Genomic DNA, 11,703 nt, shown 5'->3' on the forward strand with positions numbered 1-11,703 from the left:
TAGTTGAGTGGAAAAATGTGGTTTGAATTTCGCTCAAGACTTATTTTTCTTCTCAAACAAAAGCAGTATTTCCGGTGGAGTCTTAACCAAAGTACAGCATAGAAAACCGCTCTTCAATAATTCACCAAAATATCTCTTCAAAATTGCACTTTGAAGTTGTAGAGTTGCAAAAAATGAACATTTGCGTATGCTCCCATCGCTCACGGCACTCACTTGTGGGATATTTTTCATTTCCGGCACCGGAAACATTTAGTGCTGGCGCGCCTGACAAATATTTATGCAGTCAGTAAATACAAAAAAAAGGGGGAACTTCCTTAAAATAAACAACTCGTAGCGTAAAAATTGGCAGCTGCGGCGGTCACTGAACTCAAGCAAACACACCCACAGATGGCGCGGCACATAAAGCTGCCGCAATAAATGTGAGTAACTAACCGCACAGCGAGTAGTGCAATCGGGGACCCAACCTATTTTCACGCACTTACAGACACACAAACACTATACAAATGACCCTACTTTCAGCGGACGGTCTGCCCACCCACTTTGGCTTTTCGCATGCTAACCCTTTTTTCGCTGGGGCTAACATTTCTCTTTGCTGCCAAAAGGGGTTGCCAAGAAAGCTTAAGATCTATTTAAGCCGTTTTTCCCCCCTTTCAAATCGCTGAAAGTCATTGTTTTATTTGTATATTTTTTGTACGCTCACTTGTCAGTGTAAATGATAGGTCTTACTCTCATTGTTTTCTCAAGCTATCAACGCCATTAGTTGGCATCTCGTGTGAGTGTGAATGTGTGCGTGTGTGCACATATTTGTGAGTTGTCAACCCGAACGCGGCAAAAAATTGGCGGAAAAGTCATCTTGGCCACTGCACGACATCGAAAAGTACTTTAGTGGAGTTGGGTCGATGAAATGGGGGAAAACAGCGGGATTCTGCTCGTTATTTGCGCACATCACTCTTTCATACAAAGGTCCTTTATACAAGAAAATCCCTTTAACAGCCGCCAATGCTGCTTTCACGACTCTCAATCCATATCGTTTTGGTTTCCTGTTTTTTCCACAATATTTGTACCTTTGGCGACTTGGCGGCTGCTTGGCTTTTCTTCTTTCTTTACTCTGTCTACAAACGCCGCTTTCTTCGCGTACAGTTTGTACAAAAGCGCGTGTGTGCGTGTTCGTGTTTTCACCAAAGGATGCGCAAGTATTTGATATATGACAACTTTATTCACTTTGTTCTTACAACTTGCACATTATTGGTGCGCTAACCCTTCGGTGTCCTTCAGCAGCGCACTTCTTTCTCCATCCTGTCTGCTATCTCTAGAGTGACATAAAAATGTCATTTCTTTGCCATTTCTTACAACATTATACAGTTCACTTTTTCAACTCCTGGCAAATTGGCGGATTTAAAGATGTGTATGCATATATTCGGTGTATATACCAACATCTCTATGTATTACTCACATCCTAAATTCGTTTTTGTGTTTCTCTGATTATCATAAATTTTAGTGAATCGTTTAAGACAGCGCGTCCTTAGTGAATTAGTATTGATGATCTTGAAAGCATGGCATTCAACCAATTAAATCACGGCAGCTACTTTAAACTATGCGAGATATGCGTCTCTTCTCGCTTAAATAACTTTTAAATGGACAGACGTCATTCTCAATTTTATAAAATTTTTTTGTGACCGAAAAGATTCCAAAGAACTAAGTTAACAGAGTTCAAATACAGCTTTTCGACAGCACGTCGTATAGAAAGAATTACAAAATTTTCTAGCAATAGATAATACTTCACAATCCCAGAAAGCCTCGCATAAGCTCCACCACTAGAACAAGGCCTTAAAATTCTATCAGCTTTCTTTCAACTTAAAAATATATGTGTTCTGAGCATCTTTCGCCTTAACTAAAAGTTTGACCCTTTATCTACTACTTTCTTTTCGACTTTTTTTATCGATCATATTTTTTACAAGCCTCTAATTAAATTCCCTCATTTTACGAAATTTCACGCTGCATTAGTAAACCGCAAATCCACGAGGCTTTTCTCCGATGAAAAAAATACCGACCACTAGTGACCGCAAGTCGGCAAATAATTGGGGATGCCTTTGAAATAATGAAAGTAACAGTAAATTTAAGCGAGTTACCGTTATTTGCTTTGTGGTTTGTAGCGGCCGCATTGTCTCACCAAGCATCGCATAAACAACAACAAAAAATAATTAATATCATATGCAAAATTTTTGTAATTCGCACCAGCTGGTATGCCATAAAAATGCAATTGCGGTTGAGCGGCTTGTAAAATATATTTATTTCCAAGCATATTTCGAAATTAGCAGCTGGTCTTTTACTCGTTCAGTTGAAAATGCAAATATTTAAGCATATACTTTTTTCTCTTATTTGTTTCTGTATTATTTGCTGCAAGGCCGTTTGGCAGAAAATTTATTCAAAATGCTCCCTGTAACCGCAAATCACTTCCTCGCGCCTGCTTTTTCTCTAATTAGTTAAGTTATTGAAATGTTTTGCAAGTGTTCTGTTACTTTATTACACGCTCTTTTACACTCAACTGCTTTTGTGGTTAGCTTGCGATACATTTTGAGCTATATATTACGAGCAGGGTTGTTTTGGGCAGTAATGGTTAAACTTTTTAGTGTTCTGTGGTGTTTACTGGAGGGTAATCGATTTCAAACCTATCTCTGAGCTGAAAATACTACTAAGATATCTGATATATGTGGGGTTTTTAATAACAGTGGAGTGAGCGATACGTTATCTATATTCACAGCGAATTTATTTGAAAAAACGACTTGTGTCAAATAAATTATAGGGTGTTTTTAAAGAGTTTAGTATTTCATAAAGGCGTAGCTGTCAAAGCAGTTATTTAAAATGAACTCTTGGCCAACAAAATTAAGAAATACGCCGGTAAAATTTTAAGCAGATGTGTAAAATGAAGCGGACTATTCGGTTAAATTTCATAAAATTGGCGATATACCATAATATTCATCATGATACTAATTTTTCTGTGTTATTTGAGGCAAAACAGTTCCCTAACTCTAAAAAGAACACCCGTTATTTTGTTTTAGTTGCCTTTCTTTTAACAACTAAACTGCCAAAAATAAGTATTGAAACACGCTCTCATAGCACAATGTAATAAATTCAAATAATATTGTAAAAATATCACATCATACTCCTATCATATTAGATGATAGCATGCGACTTTTCTGCATTACATATATCGAAACCAACAACGCCTCATTCTAACTAGTTTTATTTTAGTTCGAGTTACAAGACTTACTATTTTTTATAAGGAAATTGCTTGTTATGATATCGCGTGAACATTTTTTGTTGATCTTGACGTGATTTAAAATCATATGATGCTAGTATCTTTAAAAAATCTTTCGTCTTAGCCAAAAATTCTAAGTAACACTTTGTTGTAAACATTGATTTTTATATTGCTCCCTGCAAATCACATGATGCCATGTCATGTGATATTTCGGTTTTTGTTTTGAATGTATCATTGCATTCAAATAATGCATTTCAATTATTCGAACTTTAGTGCCACTCATACGAAATATTTTGTTTTACTTAATAAATCAGTTCCATTTTATCTTTCTTAAACTACAACAACACTTTTCGCGACTTGGTCATTGGCCTTCACATGCATCAGCGAATGCATGAAGGTCCGCACAGCATCAATCCATACACCACACATCACAGGCACCGACAGACAACAGCATCCTCAAAACTACTCAACGCTGTGACATTTTTTCTCCGACTCGATTTTTCAATAACAACGAAAATGAGAAAAGCCAACAAATACGCTGAGGCATTTACGTATTAAAAACAATAAACGAAACAAAAAATTGTAGGTGGCAAGCGAAATAGCGCAAGTGCAGGGCGACATATCAGTATGCGGAGACCGGTCAATGAGCAGTGAAGAGTGAGCTTCGCCGCGCTGGCAGCCAAAACATTCCATTATGGTGGGTGCTATTGTTGACGTTGCTGTTGACATTGGACACTTTGTTTAATTTGCAATAAAAAAATTATAAAAAGTAAATAGTAAGAGAACAAAAGAGTAAATACTAAGGAAAAGTGCACTATGCGGATAAATATATGTACGTATGTATGCAGCGATACAGATTCACATGACTGTGTGTGTATGTGTGCGCGTCTGATAAACTGCAACTGTTGAGTGTAGTGCTGCCAGTTGTCTCCTCCAACGCTCGCTGGAATTGAAGTGTTGCCGCTGCTAAGCTAAGCTTTGTTCTTATTTTTGTCGTTGACACTGCAGTATTGCCGAATCGAAAAGTGCATTTTTATGTCGCATTATGCCGAGTGTTAATAGCACTTGTCTCCCAAGCGAGCAACACAAGTTATAAGAGCATAGCATAAGTGCAGCACGAAAAAATAAAAAAATAAAATAAAAATAACAAAAAAGGTATTTATTTCAATACTGAAAACCGTGACCAATAGCTTACAGTAGGAGCAAGTTGCATTTAACTACGAGACGATACACAGTCGATTTAAGACAAAAATGAACAACATTTAGGTTTACCGGCAAAAAAGAAATATTTCATGGTGAAGTAGGATAGTTATGGGTCTTAATTGGGAGCTCTTAGTTTAATTGGCTGACCCCTCAAGAGTGCGGAGGTATCACATTTAGACTGCTATGTACAGTTCCTTGTGATGATTGGGTGTTCTTAGTCGCATGACAATAGAGGCTACTAGAGAGAATGCAATTCCTGTGCTTTAGTCGACAATATGCAACACTCCTTAAAAATTTTCAGAAACGAAGCTTCATAGATCTTGGACTTACCTATGCAGTCCCTTTTATTTTGACACAGGAATAAAATGTTTTATTTAAAACTTACCTGAAAAGAAAGGAGAGAGCACATACAAGTATATAGGTATGTATATAAAGAACGATTACATAAAACTTAAATTTTAGTATATATTTATGTAAGATCTTGCAAGAAACTCAGGTAGCATCGCTTTCGGGGCAATAATAGAACATAACGTATTCCAAATTCGTTAAAAAACTTTTATGTTTCAGTTTATAGTGTTTTCTTTGGTAATACATTTTCCTCATAAGCCTGAGTTATTCCTGCCAGTTATGTGTTAGGTCAATTTAGAAAAAAAAGGTTAAGCTTTCTAAAACCTCAAAGCTATGACTTCCAAGAAGCATAACGTTCCGGAAAATTGAGAATGTCGCTCATAGTCAAGTAATTTCATGCAAAACAAGTTCAAGACCTCGAATTAGCAAATACATAGGCACATATGCACATTCTTGCCAGCACTTAGGCCCCGCAGTCATACGCTCTCACTCGCCCACACTCACGTGTTGGTGCAGCACTCAATCTTTTATGCTTATTAACGCCGGCATGTGTGACTTTTTTACGCTTTACCGTTATTTTGCTTCAAACAAATAGCGCAAACTGTTGTGAGAAATAACTGTGTAGAGATTCAAATTATTAGCGATGACTTGTGTGCAGCTAAAGAGCAATAAATTAGTATAGTATTTACATATACATATGCCTGTGTGAAAAGAGGAAATTTCAAAAAAAATATATTTTTATGTTCACAGCAGAAGCCGCAACTGCAAAAACAGCAATAATTTGCTTCACCACGCAATGCCGTTAACAAACCGCTGAGCAGGCATTAACATAAAAATTTGACAGTAAATTGTTAAAATAGTTAAACATAAATTGTGAATTGTTTACTAGCATGAGTCGAAATGCATATTTCAAGTAAAACATATAATGCTTTAACTGACTTGAGCTTAAAACAAGAAAAAACGTCCGAAAACTGCACCGAGTCTATAATACCCTTCACAAATGCAAAAGATTCCTTTCAAGAACTTTGATCGTTCAGTTTGTATGGCAGCTATATACCATAGTAGTCCGATATTGGTGTTTCCGACAAATGACTAAGACTAGTTAGGGACTAGTTCGCGTATATACAGACTGACGGACATGGCTAAAGGGAGTCATGCTAATCATTTAGGTATTACAAACAGCGTGGACAAGACTACCAAAAAAGATATATATATACAAGTTAATATATATTTTATATATATAAATGATTCCCCTAGCAAACCACCAAAACATATTCGCCCCAAATATATTTAAATTTTAAATAAATCACCTCTCCGAATTACCAAAGTTTGCACTAATTTACAAAATTCACCCAAATTATTTCGCATTACGCATATTTATGTCGAATATTACTCGCCAGCAGCTTATGCGTCCAAAAAAGGTAGTATTAGAAATTTATGTGCCAAGACACAAGTAACTAAGCTACTGAGCTACCGTACGCAGCAGCCCATGCGCCAAATATGCCCCAAACTTCAATTCAAAATTAATAAATTTGCTGATAACTTCTATCGATGGCGAGTCACCGGCAAGCTGACCACCGCTCACTGCGATCTGCTCGATAATGATCGGCGGTGGTGGTGGACCCCCCACGAGCGATCGATTGAGTATGTGTAAGATCTTATCGATAGGTATGACGTGGCTTGTCAGTTATGTGGGCATATACGCACGACTCGTACTTGGTACATAAATACTGGTAATGATATTTATTTGCCAACTAAAATATATACCATATTTTAAAATAATTTATTTAATTTTTTTTTTTTTATATATTAATTTTTTTTATGATTTTTTTTTAATTTTTTTATGCGTTGCCAAGCAAGTAAAAACTATAGAGTTGTGAAAAAATGATTTCTTTGCCATCAGCCACATGTATTGCGGACAATTGTGGTTGCGGCTGTGGCTCCTGAGCAATCGCTTTTAAATACATACTTTAACCATTCACTAAGCTACATATTTATGGCGAATAAATGCTTAGAAAAGAAAAATTCGAAAAATAACATTCGGTTCCAGCTGGCGAATGGCGTATTTGGCACCCCCACTGTGCGCATGCGTTAAAGTTTAATTTGACTGTAGAGTGGTAGCGATTATTCAATTTACTTTATTGGCATTTTATTGGTTTGCCGTTACCTCTGCGCCTAAAATAATATGTTTATTTGGCAATATTAAAAGACTTTTGCTCTTGTCTAATAAGTAAATGGATATACTGGCAATAAACAATGAATATATTAATAGTTGTTGGTATATAAAAACAGCGTTATTGTATAGTTAATTGTGATTTTACTGCTAATAAGTTGCGAAAAATTTCAATCTGGCATGTAGCAAATTATATTATTTAAAAATTTTTTACTTTTCGGTAGTAAAAGTTGCAATAAAAAAACAGTATGTTTACAAAAAAATTACCTTCTTTTTCGAAATATTTGTTTTCCTATTCTTTTTCGTTGCATTTTATCGCTTTTGTGTTCGAATTAAAATGCGTTAAAAATATCTTTCCGTGCTTTACCGCTCCGGGCTTTGTAAAGTTTTCGACAATTTAATTAATATTGACACGAGCTCAACAAGAGGAAGTACTATAAGCGAACTAATATCGTAAGGAAACATACATATCTACTCTTATATACCTACAATTAAGTTTATTACAGGAGGTTGTCAAACGATTTTGACATTTGCCACCGTTTCATATCTTAACATTTCCTACCAAATTGGTTCGCAGATTAATGTTAATAACACGAATGTAGTGAATAAACGACAAAAACAACACTCGCAGTACAAGAAATTCGTGTTGAAGCAAACAGCTCCGGCGAGATAAAATTCAAGCTGTCAATAACAAGCGTGCCGAAAGCTCTCACATGTGATTTTTTTTTGTAAACATAGCACTCAGTCGGGATTTACTTGTTTCAAAATATTAAACAAATCATTGAATAATATAAAATATGCATTTAAAAATTTATAAATGCTATACATTTTCGAAAAATTAAAAATTTTTGTTATAGAATTTAAGAAACAGATCTATATAGTTAGAAGCGTTTAACTTTCAAACTAGTATTGTACTTCAAAGTTGAGCTTTCGTAGAGCTTTAGTAACATATATTTTAGTATTGTAGATTTCGCTATGAGTAAGGCCGCAACTCGTTGCAATCCGAGAGCGATTTCTAAATTTAAAGCACTGATGCAAAATATGTTAAAATCGCGGTTTGTGAAATTGTGTCTATGAAAGCTTTCAACTTTTAAAAGCTTTGAAATAAATTTTTGTCTGTACAGTGAAATTAATATTAGCAATTGGAATTTAAATCACCGTTAAACACTTCTTGAAAACTTCTTGTCTTCTCCATTTTTTATGAGCTTTCACTAAAGCACCTTATTTTGTTTTAACAAACATGCAATTAATCACCGGCTCATTATTTATTCTTAAAGTTTGATTAATTTTCGAACCTTCTTTATTGCCTTGCCACACAGCGAGGTGTTGATGTGCTATTAACTCATCTCAATAATTAAAATTATTAACAATTAATTAAAAATTGTATATTTGAGTCAATCATTCACTCAGTTAGTTAAGCATTTAGCAGCTGTTTTTTAGTGCAAAAGCAAAAAAGTAAATAAATATAAAACTGGCTTTTCGGCGGTCGACTCCCAAATATCAATCAACTTTGCCTGCTGTCATCATTCTTCATCTTTTGTTGGCGCATGAGATTCCGCTACGCATCATTTTATGTTAGGTATTTATTCAAAGTTTGTAAGTATTTGAGTACATAAAGAAAAAAATTTTGAAATGTCCGGTATGCGAAGAGCTACCATAATTGGGTAGCAGAGAGTTTTTTCAACAATTTTTAATGTGTTGAAAACGCGCGACAGGTAATTCAGAAATGTAAGTAAACACAGTGAATTTGCTGAGCAATGATATTAACAAGTGTATTTGGTAAATTGATTTTTAATTTATGCAATTATGCACTCGAAGTATTTGTCTATTGAGAAGTTTCTTGGAATAAAGATATCAAGTTGTTATTCATATGCATATATATGTAAGCCTAGAAATGTTTTTTATAAACTTTGCGCCCTAAAAAGTAAAAAATATTTGTTATACTTAAGCGCTATAATAATTTGATGTACTTAGTATTTGAGACCCATTGCATAGCATTTTATTTGCAACAAACAAAAATATATACGACAACATGCCACATGTCACACATTGCCTTATTTCGCCACACGTCTGAAGACGGAAAGTGGTTGAAAGTGCGATATTTGCCAACACATTAGCAATGTCAACAGGCCTGTGACAAATACGCACTTAGATAAAACAACTAACGTTTCCACCAAGCGCTTGGTATTACTTTTAATTTTGTTTTGGAATTTCCATAGCGAACCAGTTTGATTGGATTATTTTTTTATGTTTTTTTGTTTTTAGATTAAAAATTAATTTAGACAAGCTTCTCATTTTTAGATTTTACGCCACTCGCCAGTTTCACCTAAATTGCTCAAACAAATCACAATCATTACTTTTATAAATAATTATTGCGCCAAAGCACCTCATATTTAACGATAATAAATCGCCCGCATGATAAGATCAATGTAATGAATACAAAAGTTCAGCCTCCAGCTTTGGGAGCTATGAAAGCTCTTAAAGCGTCTACACCTCGATAAGCATCGCAGTAATATTTCATTATTAGGAAATTTTAGATTTATTGGCATTGGTTGCAGCAAGGGCTGGGTTAATGACAAAATGTCGACTGAATAACTGTTTAATTGCTACATCGATCTGATAAGCGAAACTTTTTGGATTAAGGAATGCGATCTTCAATGGAATGTTTGTGTCGGCATTCACTTTTTTAGACTCCATTATGCAAAGGTGGACTGTGATATTTATAAAGTGAAAATTTAATTGATGCACTTAAATAAATTAGGATTTCTGAGTTGAATTTTAATTTTTCGTAATAAAATATCGGTATTATGAAAGTAAAAGCACAGCGCTTACTAAAACAGTAAATTCTTGTTAACTTGGGAAAAGTGCCAGCTCATTTTTAGTTGTAACAGCTTCTGAAAGAACAAGCCAAATCTGCATTACTTTAACATTTATTTACACTAAAAATCAAATCAAGCTTTCAAGTAGCAATTTAAATCAATAGTGTAGATATTGTAAACAAAAATTAATGTAGATATCATATATAACTTATATAAAATTTCTCTTATTAAATCTATTTATTCTGCACCGTTATACCTAAAAACAATGCTCGTAACCAATTACAACTGGTTTCGTGTGGCGATTCTCAGTGCTAAGGGTGCTCCTTGACGCAATAACAATAATATATTTTCAGCGTGTTGCTAGATGTGGGTTTTCGATAATACTCAGAACGTCACACTCAAAAGCTGAAGTATTGACATACTTATCTATCTTATTACCCTATCAATTACCAATTGTAAATCCTAAATCAACTATATCTTCTATCGCGCACTTCAAGCTAGAATGTGACTACTATGGTTGATCTCTGAGTGGCCGCTACAAATTTTTTAACGGTCATTTAAAGGTTAAAAAATGCTTAGGATCGGTCACGAATCTTTCACATATATTAAACGTGTAAAAAGAAGAAATCACAAAACTTATAATGAATACTAACTTTACGCTCAGCAAAATATACCCTAACATTTCGTAACCACTTAAAAGAGATCTCATTAAATAATTCGACTAAACGTCCGCGATACCACTACTTATATATAATTTTATGCTGTTTTAAATATTTAAAATAATATACATTGATATAGATGAGTTAAAACGAAATTTAATAAAGCAAAAGGTTTTCTAAAATCGGTATTAATAACACTTATATTATCTTTCAGGCATTTCAATATTGGATTCTCCTGAACTCCATCAAAACCTTCGTCGCCAACTCAATTCGTAACACCACTTTTAAAACATTGTTTTAATCTGTGCAGCAAATACTCGCTTAGAAAAGCTGGGCATAGCGGGGATCAAGTATATTCTATATCGCTTGTATCGTAGACAGTCGTGTGACTTCGAAGAGTTCTTGCACAATGTGCGGAAAGCTGTAAAACTCCGTTCACGAAAATGGCTTAAAGAGGTACAGATAGCTGTCGATTGGTTGCGGGTAAAGTACAATTAAGTAGCTTTTATACAGAAATACGGTCTGACTAGTCGGCACCATGTCGCTACTAATGAAAAAATCAGCACAAATGTCCAACTGACCAGCGACCAGCATTTGAACGCATAACAATGCCATATGCACTTTATATTGTGGCACTGGGACTCTCACGAACTCGAGTGTGGCATTTAACGCCATGCAAATAGGCGCAGTAGCACCGGAGCCATTCCTTTAACCAATTGATTTCCCTGTTTATCTTGGTAGAGCAGTGCGCGTTGTGTGTTATTACAGATGCCAGTGAGTAATAGTAGTAGAAGTCTTGAAGGTTTGGTGGTTGTCTGTGAGATTGTAGATATCCCGAAAGTGTTTTATAGTGTACACTGTGATACGGTGTGTAGGTCAACAGTTCTATAACCTTACAGTTCTTCGATGGAAAGCATTTAATAGTAGGACGTTTAAGTAGCTATGCGACCAGCACCAATCAAAGAAACAACGCCATGCGCTCGAAGTTGGTGGCGAGACAGGGAGATATCTATTGTGGCTTCGTAGCATTAGCTGCTGATAGTTGATGAATAGTATATGTGTATTCTGTCTATCGACCGAGGAGAGTTTTCTCTAAGCCTCGGAGTTGATGCAGTTGCGCTGCGTTGTTTCGTTTAAGTATTACAATGGCTATAATATTGGTATAGTAAAATTCTCTCAGTTTTAGAGTGTGGTTAGTGGTGAGCTGAAGTTTGAGATGAAGTTTCGGGCCTTTTTGTTCTC

At 35.2% G+C, this 11,703-nt stretch overlaps 1 protein-coding gene and 1 long non-coding RNA gene across 6 annotated transcripts in view; one reads left to right on the forward strand and one right to left on the reverse strand.

The window, feature by feature from the left end:
- The window catches only part of LOC138857017 (uncharacterized), a 293,806-nt gene that overhangs the window by 92,281 nt on the left and 189,822 nt on the right, over positions 1-11,703 (forward strand). The window lies entirely within an intron of this gene.
- The window catches only part of ths (thisbe), a 117,830-nt gene that overhangs the window by 67,212 nt on the left and 38,915 nt on the right, over positions 1-11,703 (reverse strand). The gene's annotated exons all lie outside the window — the stretch shown is intronic.

The sequence above is a fragment of the Bactrocera oleae genome, chromosome 4 (assembly GCF_042242935.1).
Source record: "Bactrocera oleae isolate idBacOlea1 chromosome 4, idBacOlea1, whole genome shotgun sequence".
In the NCBI taxonomy this organism is placed as follows: domain Eukaryota; kingdom Metazoa; phylum Arthropoda; class Insecta; order Diptera; family Tephritidae; genus Bactrocera; species Bactrocera oleae.